Here is an 18206-nt window from a genome sequence, read left to right as displayed (position 1 = left end):
TGGTGAAGATGGTTGCATGGCTCTAACTAGTCTATGACTGATCCCTTGCAGTTAATGTGGAGCATTTTCATTTCAAGGAAATCTTGAGATATCCTAAAGCACTTGTAAATGAAAATCATAACGATTCTATGATTCTAAACTAAAAATCAGAGTGGTAAAGGTGCAGTTGGTTTTCTATAGGGGATACACTGTATTTTAGAAAACATTTTCCATGTCTCACACATTCTTTCTTAAATTTGACATTTATTAGCTATAATTGTTACATAATTCACTGATACTTAACAAAATATAGTCCTGGAAAACCTTCTAATCAACTGCCAACACTTTCGGCATGGAAGCAATCAGGAGTGAGTGTGTTCAGAGTCTGGGATTTTCAAGCAGCAGCGAGGGAGTCAGTCACCTAATTAAACTGAACGGGAATAAGGCATTTATATCTTTCAAAGCAGCTCTAAAAATCCCAGCCTTGTTTTCTTGAAGGTTCAGCCACAGATGTTCTTATCTAATTCTGGATGCTTTCCCTTTTCTCTCATTCAGGTGCCTGGGAAGGGTCAATCTTTATGCCTGATGTTCTTGGAGTCTTTATCACCTCTCTGTCATCACTCATTCAACACATTTTCTAACGGATTTTCCTCACTTACCCTTATGCTCTTTGGTCAGAGTGTTTAAGGCCATGGGGATGACTTGATCTTTGTAAGTGTGCTCCCTTCACTGCCCTCTTTAAATTTTAATGCACATCCATTGGATCCTGCTCAGGGAGCTGAGTATTATTGATTGTGTGATCTTATAATGTACTTTATGTAAAAAAAAAAGAAATCTCTGTCTTTAGTTCTCCCTCTGTCCCTGCTGGTTTGAAGTAATTGTAAGTTATTAAATGGGAAATGGAGTTTCTCCGAACTAGAGAGATATTTCCAGTACTTCGGTGTTAATCTAACTTAGTGATATTGGTTCTTTATGACCAAGTCTTGTTTTATCAGCATAGTTATCAAAAAACAGCTTCTCCCAATACTTCTGATGCAGCAGAAATTGGGGTGAGATTTGGAGTTGGGCTTTTATTTATTTGGGATGGTGGGAGGAGCTTATGCCTTTGCAATATACCAAGATTAAAGCCAGGACATTTAATATTGAGAACTTACATTCAATGTGGGATTTTTATGTTGTTTTTTTTCAGGAAAATATATATTATTTCAACTCCTGTCCTCTGTACTTCCCTTAGAAAGAGACAAACCTGAAAAATGTAGCTAATTTTTTTAAAGCTACAGAGTGAAAGAAGGTTCTTAGTACCTCTCAGGCAGTCATTGATGTCTTGCAGGACTGGGTCTTTCTTTGAGTTATCATGAAAATTACAAATGTTCCACTTTTTCTGTAATTCTGAGATGGTATCAATGCTGATGACACTCTCCCTTCTCTGCCTACTGTCATATCTGCCAGGGGATGAAGTGGCAGCTGAGTGGTCTGAAACTCAGCTTTGTAAAATCTCAGCTGGTTCTCCATCCTCTGGAGTTGTATTTCATCAGGGGGTAATGAAATCCAGGCTCTTCCTCCCACGCACTTCTACCCCCTCTGCTTATTCAAAACTCAATGTGGACTCTTTTGAAAACTCTCCGCTCACAGTTTCTTGTTGTACATGGTCTAAAATGCAACTAGAAACTATTTTTGTACTACTTTTTAAAAGACTTTGACAACATGATATATGTTATTTCTGGTGACATTCTGATGTGCTATAACTGCTTGAAAATACTTGGTCTTAGATGTAAATTCTGCATTATATGGACATAATATTTTTGCTTCCAAGGGGTAAAGCACCATTCTGGAATAGGACTTTTTCAAACTGCATAGTTTATACATTTATATCATTCTGGATGCTGTATGGTAGCCTGTTGGCAGGCTTTCCACAAGGCTCAACTGAGCAACTGATGGCACAGCATTTTTAACTTATTTAATCAAGAAGTCAAGAATGTAGTCTAATATGCTTTATCCACGTGTTTTTGTTAAATATGTCTTTAAACATTAAACTGATGATCAATGCCTTCAGAAAAAGGTATGCATTTTAGACTAATACATACAATTTGGACAGTACTTTTGTTCTTGCATCCTCTTCAGAAGGAAACATAAACAAATGTGAAGATGAAAGATTCATCTTGTCTTCTAGCATCAGATTGTCATTAAGTGCAACTTAGCCCACCTCAATAGTAAATTAGACACCATGTGAGGATCTGGTCCCCATTTTAATCAGCTTTGAAGACCATCATGGGGGAAGGAAGTAGTTATAAGTAGGTTGTCTTGATCAGTCAAATGAGCCATTCAGCAGCAAACTTCAGATTAATGAAAATGAAAAATATGAGGTGTCATGAAGCTCTAATGTGTGTGAACAAAGCCTGATGCCATGGAGTGAGGAAGTAGGTAGAAATAGTGGAAATTACGGAAATAGATCTGGAAAGTCTTATATGAGTGTTGTTTGAATTGAGACATTACAGAGAACCCAGAGAAGTGTAGGAAAACTAGTGAAGCCACAAAAACTGATCATAATCGAGACTGAAACTCTCAAAGCAGTACAGTGCATTTAAAAAATGTATTTGGAAAGAGTTTTAACGGTGCTTCTGTGGACAAACTCGCTGCAGTATTTGAAAATCTTAATCTAATTTTCTGAAGTAAGTTGGATAAACAATGACCAGAATAAGACACAAGAATAGCCTATATTCTCACATATGATGATAAATACTAGATGGAAACATCAAGATGGACTAAATCCATAATGAGGAATAAAATGATGACATTCAAAACAGAAAAAAAGGGATTTTTATTATTTTTTATTCAGACAGTGAGATATAGCTCAGCCATAAAACCTTATTACCCTCTCCAGTGGAGCTTCAACCATTTATCATAAGATTTTTAAAACTAGTTAGGACAAAATACTAGAAAATATACCGCATGGATTCTTCCTGCATTAAGGACAGAGTAAATAGTGACTTACATTGTCTTCGTAGTAGCCAAAACCTCATTCACCTATCTGGGTGTTCTTTCCAATACTGTAACTTTGACAATCTCTCTGATAGTAATAAAAAATGAAAAAAAGTAATTTATTATTATTTTTTGATACTATTTTATTTGCAGTAATGGTGAACCCATACTGAAGTTTCTTTCATCTCTGGGTCAGATGGTTAACACCTTCATCCTCATTCCGTCTACAGTATGCCATTAAAATCCAGGAATGGATCCCACTGCAATGGAAGAGTCTTTAAATGTATCTTGGAAGGCTCATGTATTTGAAGTCTGAAGCACCAACAGAAGAAACTGGATCTTGAATCAAAGTAAATACCTAAGCAAAGCCATAGCAAGGTATTCTGGTCCCTAGGGTATCATTTCCTCTCCTCTTGTAGGTGGGGTTGTAAACATCTAAGTATAACCATACTTTCTCCTTTCTTCTACGCTGTGTTTATATTTCTGTCCTCTCTGGCAGCAACTGTGTTAAGGCTTCACAGATATATTTGCCCCACTGTGGGAGACTTTCTTACCTCTTCTTCCTACAGCTCTGCCTGGGTATTTAATTACAGGCAATAGTGTAATGAGTACAAGAGAACATCTCTTGAATTTCAGAAGCACACTTAAGTACTTTGCAGAGAAAATGTCTCTGCTGGGCTATGGTCTACTATTTCCTAAGCTCAAGGGGAAGAAAAATTGTAGAATTGCAGAATTGTACTTTTGTTTTGTTGAAGACCTGCAGCAACTTTTATCCTTAAAGCTAGAAAGAGCTTTCTGTAAATCAACTGATGTGTCAAAAAGCCTTATCACAAGTATTTATAGAGAAATCACTATATGAAAATTACTGTGCCCCACTGAAATTCATAATGAAGTTATCAGTGAAAAATAGTGGTTGTTTGGGCATACTGATGATTATTTCTAGTGTGATCAGGTAGGGTTTGCTTGTGCAGAGCTCTATGCAGGCATTTGGTTCAGGTATTGAATGCCCAATCTACTGAAACTACTGAAGGCAGATGGGTATTATCTTTTTCTCTCTCTTTTTTTTTTTTTTTTGTGTGTGTGTCTTTAAAGGACGATATTGCTATTAGTCCTAGTTTCATTTCTTAAAGCTATGTTGATGTATTGGTCAGATGGGCAGTTTCAGCACTGCAGTATTAACTAGAGAATGCCTGCATGTGTTTTCTCTCTAGTGTTATCATTATTGCAGGTATCCAGCTCAGCCATTACTCAAAAGTATAAAGGAGCTCATTCTAACAGTAATATATTTTGACTTAATAAAACTGAAGCAGTAAAATTCAGATTGATGTACGTGATACAAAAACTTTGTTGTGTTTTTCTAACAGAAAAACTAATTGAAGAAATGAAGACATTTGTAGGTAGCTTACAAACAATTCTTGCTTGCAGGCAGAATTAATTGGCAGAATACTTTATGAAGTGCCAATATATTCAGATGAGTGTTCCATACTGGTAGAGTTCTGCCACATTTCCAGTGCCTTCCTTGTCTGGAAAAAGCTCTTGGTAGCATGGTGGTTTTCATTTGGTCTATATGTTGCAAAAAGAAATTTTAATGCAATTTCTAGAAGTGAGAGAAACTTCTTTCAGGGCATGTATTTCGTTTTAAGGACGCAAAGTGAATTGTAGGCTTGAATTACATGCTATTCTACAGCAGAGGCTGTTCAGCATTTCTCAGGCTTGAGCCCAGATAATCAAGTTTTCAAAGCATTGTGTAAAAAAAAGAACCTTGGTTTACTACAGAGAGAAGTCTGACACTTTTCTTTCTATACCTGCACACTCACATTCGTGGCGGCAAGTGCAGGAATTGCTTATGTAAAACTGATAATCAGAAAGGTAACGACTGTGGCTTTACCCATCTTTAGTGTATTTTAAGGCAGTTGAGAAAGCTACTGCATATAATTAGACAAGTTTTGGCTGTAGAGACAAACACCCTGCAGACTTCAATTTGGGCACCTCTGCCCATGCTTCTCATTTTTTCATATTATTGTAGACTTGCCTTTTGAAATAGTCACAGCAAAACTTTAACTTTCTATACCACTGGGTGTCCTGGTTTCAGCTGAGATAGAGTTAATTTTCTTCACAGTAGCTGGTATAGTGCTGTGTTTGGATTTAGTGGGAGAATAATGTTGATAACAACTGATGTTTTAGTTGTTTCTAAGTAATGTTTACACTAGTCAAGGACTTTTCAGCTTCCCATGCTCTGCCAGGTCCACAAGAAGCTGGGAGGGAGCACAGCCAGGACAGCTGACCCAGACTGGCCAAAAGGATATCCCATACCATATGACATCATACTCAGTATATAAGCTGGGGGAAGAAGAAGGAAGGAGGGGACGTTCAGAGTGATGGCGTTTGTCTTCCCAAGTAACCGTCACATGTGATGGAGCCCTGCTTTCCTGGAGATGGCTGAACACCTGCCTGCCGATGGGAAGTAGTGAAAGAATTCCTTGTTTTGCTTTGCTTGCATGCACAGCTTTTGCTTTACCTATTAAACTGTCTTTATCTCAACCCACAAGTTTTCTCGCTTTTACTCTTCCAATTCTCTCCCCCATCCCACCAGGGGGGAGTGAGCGAGCGGCCGTGTGGTGCTTAGTTGCTGGCTGGGGTTAAACCATGACACCAGGTCAACCAGTTATATGCTGATCATTTCAAAAGGGCCTAAAGTGTGGAGATGTCCAGGCTTCACTTCTGGCTTCCTCATTCATAGTTATCAATCCTACTCTAAGATGTCCAACTGAGGAATGGGAACCCTGTTATAAAATGTACACTCATTTTAGGTATTCCATTTAAAGCTATCTGGCTAGCTTTTTCAGCATAATTAGCATTTTCTACCATTTAATAGATTCAGAGGATTGGGTCACTAACCTCACTCACAGCTGTGAATGCTCAGCACTTTGCAGTTTATTCAGTATAGTCTTACATTGCCACACATGAAATAGCAATGCACAATTAGTGGCTGCCTATGAAAACTTTGGTTTATAACTTCTCTGGAACAGAAAAGACACTGCAGCAGTGACAGGACACGTTGGAAATATAGATACTGACAAAGCACTGCTTTCAGAGCTAGAGCTGTCTTTAGTCTTCCATTATCCCTATTCTCTGCTCAGTGGCACCCTCAAACTCCTGCAACAGGTGAGACAGAGGTCTGATTGGCATCTCCTCTGTTACTTGACAACTTGAGCAATATGCCCAGATTGAGATTTTTCTTTACACTGAGTGAGAATGAGGTGAAAATAAATGTATGGTCATTTAATAGCTATGCTTGAGTGACATAAATTAAAATTACTCTGGTAACCTTAATATTGGTATTTCTTTACTTCTGAGTGTTCATAATCCCACCAATTAGTTTTTGAGAAAGTACTTTATATGCAATTTTATATGCAATTTTTATATGCAATTTTCTGAAGCATCCTAAAGGATTGACTCCTCTCAGTCATCCCTTTCAGTCCCTAAAAATCACATGGTATCAAAGTGAGCCATGAAGAGCATTGCCTTCCTGGACCTACATCACTGGAGCCAAGCACCAGCAACAGCCATCACACTTGTTGCACTTGCTGGTAGCAAGGGTATCTTGGGTCTGTTTCAGGCTTCAGAGAGGGTGAGCAGGCGTAGTTTCTTCCGCAGGCTCCTTGGGTTGTTGAGTCATGTCACAGCCACTCCAGCTTGTTTCTTTCAGTCCTACCACTTAACTGTCACTGTCACATTCTTCTTCGTGGCCTAGTTTCTCTCAAATCCTGTGGATGCTCCTCCTCACTGCAGGCCTGTACTCCCCCATCATACTCACTGTTTCAGACACAGTCTTTTTCTCAAAATGGTCTCTAATGACAGTCTTGCATTTTTTTTCTCCAAAACTCTTTTATCATCTGTACTGTTGATGTCCCTTTTGCTCCATCCTGGCCAGCTAGCAGTGCTGACTCCCTTTCCATAGGTCTCCATGAAGTCTCCATCTCTATTTTCCTTGACTCTGTTTCTTAGTCCTAGGAGATTGAGCTGTGAGAGCCTCGATCATCCCAAGTAAATGGTAAATGCCTCAAGCATTCCTGGGTTTTGGGAATCTTAACTTCTGACATTGAAAAAAAATCTCATTTGTGCACATTTAGCATCACTTTATGAAAGGCTTATATATTGACTAGATATGTTAGATAAATTCCTCTGTGGATGCTAGAAAGTGTGTTTTCAATGCAGACACTTCCACCTGCCATATTTCAAATACCTGGCTCAAAGCATTGGTGTTTCAGAGTTTCTTAAAATAAGAATTGCAGCAAAATACTTTTTCAGAAACACCCAAAGCATTTTGTCTAAACTCGCTTGCCAGAAAATTCATCATGAGGTGGTTAATGGCAAGGCAGAACGTCAGCCCCAAGTTGGACAATATTATCAACATGATTTTATAGTCACAAGTACTAAGCAACTATAACAATAGGAAATTGTAATAATAGCCCTCTGGCTCTTTCTTGTCATCCCTGTGATGTGATTCTGCCCATAGATTTACTGAAAGAAGCAGGAAGGAAGAGGCAGTTGGTTAAAGGGGACCCTATCATTCACCAGGCTGGCATTTGCTTTGTATTGTCTGACATGGTGGCCTCCACTGGCCACCAAAGGGATGCACTAGCCCATGTGTTAAACTAGGATTGCCTGCTGCAGGATGCAGAGAATTGATCGCACATGCTCATTAAATTGAGGGCTTTAAAATATTCTCCACTTTCACTGGATATTTAGTTTATGCTCTTTTTAAGGATGACTGAGTTGAACTCAGCCTGAAGGTGAAAATTGTCAGTGACTCATACTGTTTCTCTGAAGCTATGCACTTGAACCTGGATTTACAACAAAATGGCTGATGCATGCTTAGTAAGAATGGTTTGTGCTTTAGAGAAAACTAAAGAGTGCCCCACAATCAGTATGTGTCAGGCTGTGTATGCTATGGAGCAAAACTTTCTAGTAGACACTTTCTCTGATTCAGGTAATTTCTCTGCACACTGGAATCAAATTCACCCATACTGCTTTTCTATACCAGAAAGCATTTTTTTTTTTCAGGGGGTAGAAAATAGTTCCTCATTTATCTTGGACTAAGTGTTGGATTTCTCAGCAGTCACATAACAGTTACTTAAACAGCATAATGGTCTGATTTTTATTATTTGATGGGAAGTGAAAGTGAGGAAACAACAGGAAACAAGAAAATAAGAAACATAAAAACTATGCCAGTGGTGTATTTGAATTGAGTGGCAATTTATAGTTGTCTAGTACTGAAGGGCTTAATGATACTTTTTGTTTTAAAGCCAAGAAAAGTTAAATAATATTTATCTTATTTAGTACGGTTAAGCAAGATTATCTGCCAAGTCACAGTATTTCATTTAAAGGAAGTACCCTGGTGGCACTAACAACAATATCAATTATAGAAATGTTAGTAACAACAAAAACATTCAATTTCCCAACAAAGGTCAACAGTAAATCTATCTAAAATTTGTAAGGCTCATAAAAGTAATGGGTTTGCAACTGTGATTGAAACAGATGTTCACAAAATCAGCATTTAAACATGAAGACACCATAAAATAAATGAAGACAGGATTAATTTAACAAGTTATCTCAAGAGCAGAATAAGGAAAATGAATGAACAGTTAGTCACACAATTCAGAAGGATCTTTTTTTTTCTGTAAGGTAACTGAAAACAGAACTGAAAACATTGGGTCAAATTCATTCACTAGATAAGCTTGCTGACAGCGGTATAGATCTGCGTGTGCAACCAGGGGAAGAATCTGGTGTGTTGTATCAGGAAAGAGCTGCCATTAATGAAATTGTGTGTCCTGTTGTATAAGAATGGAGCGGAAGCCTAATTCTCTCTGTGTAGGTTTCATATTGACTCAGCTCCTCCAACAGCATAGGTCCTTACCTACATACCTTTTAGGAAGACAGAAGTGAGCAGAATCAGATCACATTTTTGCAGAAGAGCCTGAAACGTTCAGTGTCTTCAAATTAAATCCATCTGGCTTCTGTCTTGAGGGTGCCTACCATTTTTTTATCTAAATGGTAAGCAACAACTAGAGAGACAGCCTATATTTTTTCATGCCCTCTTCATCTTTTCATTCTCTGTTAACTTACATATTGTTTTCTTCCTTCCTTCCTTCCTTCCTTCCGAAAGAAAGAAAGAAAGAAAGAAAGAAAGAAAGAAAGAAAAAAAGAAAGAAAGAAAGAGAGAAAGAAAGAGAGAAAGAAAGAAAGAAAGAGAAAGAAAGAAAGAAAGAAAGAAAGAAAGAAAGAAAGAAAGAAAGAAAGAAAGAAAGAAAGAAAGAAAGAAAGAAAGAAAGAAAGAAAGAAGAAAGAGAAAGAGAAAGAGAAAGAGAAAGAGAAAGAGAAAGAGAAAGAGAAAGAGAAAGGAAGAGAAAGAGAAAGAGAAAGAGAGAGAGAAAGAGAAAGAGAAAGAAAAGAGAAAGAAAAGAGAAAGAAAAGAGAAAGAAAGGAAGAGAGGAGTAAGGAAAGGAGAGAAGGAGAAAAAGAAAGAAAGAAAGAAAGAAAGAAAGAAAAATAGAGCGAGAAAGGAAGAGAAAAAGGAGGAAGGAAGGAGGGAGGGAGGGAAGGATGAATGGAAGAAAAAGACAGACAATGAAGGAAGGAGGAGTGGAAGGAAGGGAGAAAAGGAAGCAATACTTGTCCTTACTTATTTGAACTACATAATCATATATTTGGAATACATTCTTCTGTCAGCTGTTTCATCCTTTGTCATTCTTCTCTAGTGTGGCTATTTGAAGGGATAATCTGGTATTTGACTCCCAAAGATTTGGGAACTTTTAAAGAAAGGAGCAAGGCTTTGACTGAAGGTTTCTGTCTATTTATATCATGATCATGGTGCAAGCTTATAAACAGGTTCAAACTGACATCTGAAAGCTGCAATTGGTTCAGAATGGTGCAGTGCTCCACAAAACACTAGTTTTAACAAACTAGTAGTATCTTATATTTCATAATAAACAATAAGCTAATAAACTGTGTCTAATATTAGTTTAATAAACACTTTACATGCATTACTGTCCCTTTTTGTTTATTTTCAGCACCAAATTCAATACTGAGGTTACATTTTTTGTCTAATTGACCCTTTTTCCTCTAGTCTGGCAGAATTCTAATAGGAGATACTGGTAGAATGGCTCCCTTGCTAATCCCAAACTCTCTGCTGTTTATTTTTGTTACACATATCATTCTGAGGATTAACAAAGAAGTCCTTGTGAATCACAAGCAATGCAGGTAGCACTGTTTCAGAACCACAGCGCTCTAATCTGTGGTGAGTAAAATACATTTTTTTTCTCAGTGTAAAAGCAAGAGTTTTAGCTTTAATGACCTAGAAATTCATACATGACTGATTTTGTTCCTTAGGAGAATCGTTACATGACCTGAGAAATTAACATGTCTTAGTACAGATTGCCACAAAGACAAATTCACAAATAATGCAAAAGAATTACAAAGGTCCTGCTCTGGGCAAGGTTCACCTAATCATGATATGGATCCAAGCCTATAATCCCCTTTTTACTGAGGCAGTAAGTTTTACTGGAGTATAGACTAATGACTTGGCACATGGATTTTCCTTAGTATTGTATTGGGCTATGTCTGCATGCCTTTGTTTATAATTTTCTGTCTGGTACACTGAAAATTGCCGATGCTGTGAGCTATTTCTTTATCCATTGATGTCTCTCCAATTTTGGGTAGTGCCTTTAACATATTTTATCTACAAGGACTTTTCCAAAAGTAGTTCCTGAAATATCTGTCAGGAGAGTTTAAAGCTATTTCTTCATTAGAAAACTCTATATACAAACCAGGTCTTTTGAGCTTTTTATAACATACTTTGAAAAAGAGCTTGAGGTAGCAGAATATACAAAAACAAGCAACGATATGCTAATAGAAAGAGCACAGAAGTATCTCACTTTAGGAAGCAATTCACTGCTTCAGTATTCAAAGCATATGCCTAGTGCATATTTACTCAGTAATTGAACACTCAGTGGATGAAGCCTTAATTTAACATCAACATTGGATTCTCTTCATAGTTAACTTCTCTTATGAAGGGGCAAGCACTCTCTTGAAAGATGTGCATCTATTGGCTTGACTGTGATGTTAACTTGATGTGTAGAAAAATAACCTTATAATGGCACCAAATGGAAAATGCAAGCCTACCTGAATAAAAAATAAAAAAGTTGCTATTTTATAAGCCACTGACACACAAGTTTCATAGTCCTTCTCTTTATTTTTAGCCATGTTTTTTTTAACACACAAGCGGTTTGTATTTAACATTTAAATAATTTAATTATTATATACTTCATAACACAAGAGCAACCAGAGCCTTCTGCTGAAAGCAGCTTATAGCTTTTAGCCTCTAAAATGAAGGGCAGTCTTTGATGTCTTCGGACATAACTTCACACTTCTTAGTGCAAAGTGTGTTTCAGTCTTGTGCCCATCAACATTTTTTACACATCTTGCTTTTCTGATTTGGACCTTGGAAAGCTGAGAGTTATGTATGTTTATGGTCGCCACCAGACTAATTGCTGGGATTTCTCAAGCTACATTGGCAAGCATTAAATGATTTAGTCATATGGTTTAGTTTTAGGTAGTCCTGCAAGGAGCAGGGAGTTGGACTCTGTGATCCTAATGTGTCCCTTCCAACTTGAGATATTCCATGATTCTGTGATTCTAAATGCTTGTTTTGTCTATCCTTTCTTCTTTTAATCCTTGGAGGGATAAAAGACAGTAAAGGAAGTGTCTGAGATTATTCAGTGCAGAATATTCTCTAGTATTCCCCTTGGCCTCCAACAAATTTGTTTGTAAGGGTCAAGGAGAGAGCTACAATTTTACCCTCTTGCTGCTAGCAGCCTCTGCTTCCCTTTCCTCCTTCCCCCAGCAATGAGACAGTTATTCTAGTTCTTAAATTTTCTTTTTTTTTTTTTTTTCCAAAAATATCCTTTCTTCTCTGTAATACTAATTTCCTTCCAACACCTGGTCTAGTCCAAAGCCCAGACCCCCCTCCCTCTTCAATATACCTATTTCCACTTGGAATAAATCTGGCTGTAGCAAAGGTGACCTCAGAGTCCTGCACACTTCTCCCTTCCCAAATCCTGTATCTGGCTTCCAGCATGGACACCCAAAACCCCTCACTGCCTGCTTCCCTCTTAGACCTTTTGGTCAGAACCCCCTGCATGACCCTCTGCTCCAGGTTCCAGTGCTCCTAGAGTCATCCCCAGCCCCAGTCTTTCCCACTGACACCCAATTCCCTGGTGTAGCCATTCCTCCCCATGAGCAGGGGCTCGTGTGGGAAGGGACAGGACATCCTTGCCTCCATGAAGGTGATTATCCATCACCTTCCTCCCCTCCTTCCAACCCCAGCTCAGCCCTTGGATGCTGTTGCACAAAAGAGGGGAGGCAAGCCTGGCTCATGCAGCCAGAGCTCTCACACACACAAAACACAAGTCGAGCCACACCTGGGCCTGTGACTGTTTGCCCCCCATTTCCCATGCCTCAAAATACATCATACACTTCTATACATGCCTAATTGAAGAAAAAGGGGTAGAGGAAAAGCATGAAATGGTGAAAGGAAGAAGTCAGAGGCCAAGAAGGCATTCTTCTGATGCTTGTCACAGTATCTTTCCCCTTCCCTTACACATAGCCTTTCTAGGCAGAGAGCTGGGGTCCTGGAGCTATTGCTGACCACTCTCCACCTGAGCCAAATGAAGAGCATCAGTCTGGGAATGGTTGGTCCTCCTCCTTCCCCTTCCAGTGAGCATGAGGACGAATTTGAGGAAGGAAAGTTTGAGTGAGGAAATAGAAGTAAAAGGAGGAAAAAAGATGGGGAATTGGCAGGGAAAATCTCTGCAATGACCTTTGAGCCACAAAAAAAAAAAAAAGATCATTAAGAAGCCAGTGGTGAAAATTTAGAGATTAAGAAGAGATATTTAGGGGCTGAGAGAGAAGAAGGTAGCTTGCTCCATAGCAAGCCTTGCAGCACTGTAATTCCCTATGCCTTTCTCTCTGCCCATTGCCTCTGGCATTTGCTCTCCTTTGAACTACTGGAGACTCCCTGGGAGGAGGCTGCACAAAGTGCTGCATCAGTGAGGCATTCAGATCTGGGGCTAGCAGTAATTCTCATTTCTCAAAACAATCCCTCTACTCAGCCAGAAAGTCATCTGGTAGGTTTTTATCTTGTCTTTGGATATTAGCTGTTGTTTGGGATCTTCTGATATCATAGCTTAAATAGGTAGGTTCTCTATGAAGGACTTTCCAACATGGCAAAAGATAATAACCCTGCTATTCCACAAAGTGCACTTCATAGCTTGCATAGCAACATAGGCATTTGAAATGAAAGCCTATTGTTTGGAAAGCATAGGTTTTAAAAGCTACTACACCTCCCTTTGTGTTGTGAGAATTCAAAGTAAATTTTTACACTCTTGGCATTTTGCACCTTCTCATCAGAAATAAAGGAAAAAGATAAACCCACATCAGTTTATTTTATCTTCAGTCATGTAAAAAAAGTTAGGTTTTCAATTACTTTTGTCTAATGGTGCAGCTTTTCTATTGGAAGCTTCCTGGCTATTCATTTGCTATTAATTTTAAAGTGTTCATCATCTTTCTGTTTAGCGATGTTCACCTCTGATGTCTTCACAAATCCCCCCCCACGCCTTTTAGCTAGGGGATATCTGAACATCTAAGAAAATGTGAAGTCTGCAATCTGTGGAAAACATTGCAAGTAAACTGGACTGGACACAATTTTCCCCCCTGTGCATCTTCTGTTCTTTACCAATGTAACACTAGCATCTTTGACAAGTGGTTTGTTTATTTCAAGAAGTAGCCCAGAGTCAGGAAGGATTTTTTGAACACAGAGGACTCATGCTTATGCCTTTTATCTCCCAGATTTTCCCTAACATTGGGCCACAGAATACATCCTGTGTAACCATATGAATACAGGACAATGGTGATATCCAGAACTCTCAGGCTGGCTGTTGGCGTGTGTATCAGTAGCTTTAAATCCCTTCTCTGTTTGATTTGGAGAGGTATGTTAAATCATGGCTAGCTCCCTGGTTTTTTATCAGAAATTCTATACCAAACCTGAGCAACTTATCTGGTCGAAAGTTCAGCTGAAACCACTACACTCTTTGAAATATATGCCTGTGAGTATTGGATATTTTTCCACTGAAAAGCTGTTTTGCTAATGAAATGTTTCATCATATTTGGTGCTGGGTTACTGCCCTCAAACACAGTTTTGTGGGAGGATTTGAGGGTAACACCAAGAAAGAGTAGAGGCCAGTAGGTTTCTGTCAGTGTGCCCTAAGCCTTGAGTGAATTGCTTTGAGCTATTCCAGGGGAACCTTTATACAGAGCCTTACACAGTTTGGAATTACAGTTTTCATCCTCACTGTTAGTCCCCCAAAGCAAAGCCCAGCTACTCAGGTGGTATGAAGCGAGAATGTTGTATCTCCTCCTTACAAAAGTAGTTTGAACATTAAATTTGGCATTGTCTCCTAGAACTATCTGCTTTCTAATACCAATTCGTAGTTCTGTTCAGCATGGGCTGTCACAACAATATCAACATTATCAACTGTAAAATGTAATTGAGTCTGTGAAGTTTTTCCAAAATAATGTCATTCAAGTCAGATCATCTGACAAACAGTATCTTCAGTCTCTTGGCCACCAGTGTTTTCAATCATTTTGGGATGTCTCCGTTTGATCTTTGAATTCTTGTAGTATAGAACATAACTCTCTGTTATTTCTACATTGAACTTCAAATGCATGTCTGTTGGAAGTGGTTGAGACAGTTCTTTTGGGGTAGTAGAATATATCCATACCAGGATAGAAGAACACCGGTGGCTGATGTTTGTATTAATGGTTTTCCAATGACTGGTTGGGTTTTGCATGCAAGTAAAATCTCATTGTTATTCCACGACCAAAGAAACATCTTCCAGAATCCCCAAAATATCGGAATTTCAGCAACAGGTACTTTTCCCCAGAGTTAATGGTGTAGAATGAATGGTTGTGATGTCACCAGAAAAAATATAGCAAAAGATGTTTCAGACTAGAACTTTTATCTAGGCCTTTGTTTCATAAAAATAGAAACAGTGCTGCAAGCATACATGTACTGGTTTTCAAGCCATGAACAAGTGTGGTCTTCAACACTGTTCCTGAGTGTACTGTCCATAATGAGACTATAAAAGGGTGGTTTTGGTTGTCTTTTATTTCATTCTAAATGTTTCACTTGAGCTGTTGCTGATGTGGCAATCATGCCCAGCAAGTGTAAAAAAGGTTGCTGAGCACTTCTGGTTGAATACAAGGAAGGTACTCCTTTGCTTTTGGTCCTTATGTCTGTCTTAGCTTTTTATTTAGTTTTTAATCAATGGAGCAAAATTTTAAGATCTTTTCTTTTTTTTCCCACTCTGAACTACCTCCAGAACATCGTGTTCTGCAAATTACAAAGGCTCCCATCCTCCCACTGAAAAAAACGTTGCCAACGGTTCATTGTCTGATTCCAGCAGCTCATTCTTACTTCTGTCATGCCCTCTGCCTTTTCAAATGAATGACCTTCAGTTTCCTAGGCAGAATGATTATGAAGCAGCAGCGTCCGCAGTGCTACAGAGCCCAAAGGGGAAAATCGTGACTTTGTCATCAGCCCTAAAAAAGAGACAGTGCAGACAGGAGTCACTCTACGTTTCATTGTTTGTCCCCAGTTTGGGGTAAGCACTGCGCACTGAGAACTCTGGTCATGCAGACCTGGCCCAGTTAGACCTGCTGCTGTAGGAAGCCCTGTCAACTCTACCTACTTGTCCCTTAGGAAAAGGTAACCCCAGAGGGGCTCTTCTCCATTCCACTGCTTCCTACTTGCCAGAAGAGTAAGAGGACTTCTTAGGGCATCCTACTTTCCTGTGAAAGGCATGCTTCAGCCCATAGATACGTGACTCGAGTCAAAGATACATGGTACCAATACACAGCTTTTCTGCCTGCATTTGCTGTATTTTTGACCTTTGCTTACAGCTAGCCTGCCTCCACGAACCCTATGGTCCTCAGCAAAGGCCCTACCCTGTTGTGGCACAAGTTTGTTTCCTATCAGGAAGCAAATATCTACAGCCTGTCCGGGCTGTAGCTCTCTGCCTGGCTTTAAATCCTAACAGAGGACAGCTCCTGCAAAGTGTGCTCATATTTCATTGGCAAGGAGCAGCAAGTATTCAGTATGATATATAATGCATGCTAGATCTTTTTTTCACCTAAAAATATTGTCATGCACTCTCATAATTTTATAATACACACAAGAGTATATTTTGGATGTGTCCAGGTGATAATAAAAGATGTTTAACTTATTTTATCCGGCAGGAGACAAGCAAGATCTGTTGAGTTGAACTAAGGTTGATCAGGAAACCTGTACAAAAATGCAGTCACAAGCAGGATTTGGGGTCTGTGAGGTTACATGTTCATTTTCATTCAAGTAACTGTCATGCATGCTCCATAACAAGGGACACTAGTGGCAGATCTACAGCCTCCTTAGACTCCCTGTAAAACTGTGTGTTACACAAAATGTAAAACATTTTAGAAAATATTTTTCAAGAAAAATCTTTCATTCTAGCTGTGTGTGTGTTCTTATGCAAACACAGGTAATGCAAAAATATGTTACCAGCAATGCCAGGTCATCTCTTTTCAGACTTAGTCTTTAATATTTAGGTTCACGTATCCAAATAATCTTGTAGCAGTAACTATTTTTATATTTGTAGGGAACTGTCTTTTTGAATTAGTGATTTGACTTCAAAAATGTTTTAGGTATGGCAAAGATGTATTATGAATTCAGCAGTTAACATGCAAAATACATCATTGAGATAGATTAGGAGATGGTGAAGCCTATTTTTCTGTCATTACACAGTTCACGAACCTCCTGTCCCATAGCAGACGCACTAACTTCTTCAAAGTTACTTACAGGTTAAAAAATTAACATCAGCATACAATCCTTTACAAATAAGTAGGCCATATTCTGGTACATTGAAAATTATTCTGCTTCCCAAAGAGATTCTTTTTGTTTAATGGAGATCGGGAAAAGTAGAGCACTGCTCAGCTGGCGAGGTTACAGCTCTAACTAAAGGGCATGTTTTCTTCATAATACAGTCTTCAGTCTTGTTCCCATAGCTGGCAAGATGAGAGGACTGATGGTTTTGTGTCACAGGTTTCTCTTATGATCTTAATTTCTTTCCTAGAGAAAGCACAGCAAAGAAGAGGGGAAAAAAGTGGGAGGTGGATAATGCACAGCCAAGCTTTATTAGGACAAGGCTAGGACATGTACTTGGATTTGGCAGCTGAAACATGCTTTCAGGTGCCCAGTAGAAAACACCACAAATCTCATGGCATGTAACAGCACTTCAGACAGATGTCGATTAATGTCAAACTGATGTGAAATGAAAAGCTTCTTTTTAGTTTGTCAGATCATGACTCTTTGATTTGGGCTGAGCTAGCCTGAAACAAAACATTCTGTTCTAATATTTCTCATTCGAAAACAAACAATCATCTCTCCTCCTTCCACGGCAACTTCTGTTTTTTTTTTGCTATGGACATTTATTGAGCCTGTTTTCTATCACCTGCAAAGAGCCAGCTAGATAGAAAATACCTGGCCACCTTCAGTTTTTTAATTGTTGAAATCTCTGACCCACATCATCATAAGACATGTTTAGACTGCAAATGATGGAAAGCCCTCTGGAGATGATGGAATGCCCTCTCTGCTGCCCTCTCGGACTTCCTGATGCCACAGAACATGATCTGACCTGCACAGCTTGACCAAAAGCTCAACAGGCCTGCGGTATAACTTTAAAATGCCACTTTGAATCAAATCCATGTACCAGAAGGTCCTCCCCAAATCACACTGCTTTGTTCTTCAAAACAGGCTTGATAATAGTGTTGCTCTTCACTAAAATTGCAGTAGAAAAAAATCATACAGCTGCAGTACAAACATCTTCAGCAGGATTTCCAAAATCCTTACCCTTAAGATAACTGAGGAAGATAGGTTCCTTGCAATACAAGAAACACTTCTGTTCCAAAGTCACTTAGGCACTACAAAAAAATCTAAATTTGTGTAATTCTGCAACATATTTTACAATATAAATAGGAATATGCAGCCACATATTTAATCAGAGAAACAGCAAGAGAATGTGCCACATGTGTGAATTGTGGCTAAATCAGCATTTTCCTAGGAACTGTCATTGGCTGTGCAGTATCTAAACTCAGCA

Source organism: Nipponia nippon, unplaced genomic scaffold (genome assembly GCF_047370975.1).
Source record: "Nipponia nippon isolate SJK-2023a ecotype South Korea unplaced genomic scaffold, ASM4737097v1 scaffold_8, whole genome shotgun sequence".
In the NCBI taxonomy this organism is placed as follows: Eukaryota; Metazoa; Chordata; class Aves; order Pelecaniformes; family Threskiornithidae; genus Nipponia; species Nipponia nippon.
The sequence above is the reverse complement of the archived record's forward strand: the minus strand, read 5'-3'. Positions refer to the sequence as shown.